This window comes from Erinaceus europaeus, chromosome 9 (genome assembly GCF_950295315.1).
Source record: "Erinaceus europaeus chromosome 9, mEriEur2.1, whole genome shotgun sequence".
Classification (NCBI taxonomy): Eukaryota; Metazoa; Chordata; class Mammalia; order Eulipotyphla; family Erinaceidae; genus Erinaceus; species Erinaceus europaeus.
This window is the reverse complement of record NC_080170.1, coordinates 26,191,323-26,191,750: the sequence shown is the minus strand read 5'-3', so window position 1 is coordinate 26,191,750 and position 428 is coordinate 26,191,323.

Sequence of the window (428 nt, the reverse complement as noted above, 5' to 3'; positions counted from 1 at the left end):
TCTCCAACTCCCATCCTGTGACGCAACCATGATACTCCGCCCTCGCGCCACTCCTTCCCCCCACCCCCACCCCAGTGCAGGGGGACCTGGTCCCATTGGAGGTGGGGGCTCTGTCCACTGCACTCACCGCCCCACTCCCCCCACCCCCTCCACCACCACCAGTGCAGCGTAGAGTTTCTGTCTCTCTACCTGTGTGACTCCAAACCTGTGGTTCCCTGTTTAAAGAGGAACTGGGTTGTGGGTATCAGTTGGAAATTGCATAAATCATTAGCAGGGGAGTGGCCTTGACTTCTACTCTTTAGATTCCTGTCATCTACACAGTTGAAAAGCAGAGGTCAGAAGTTCAGCGCAAAGGAGGACTGGTTAAACTTGAGTTCTGTGAGTCAAAGCAAGCATACCTATAGGCTAATTTTCTGGCGCAGTGACTG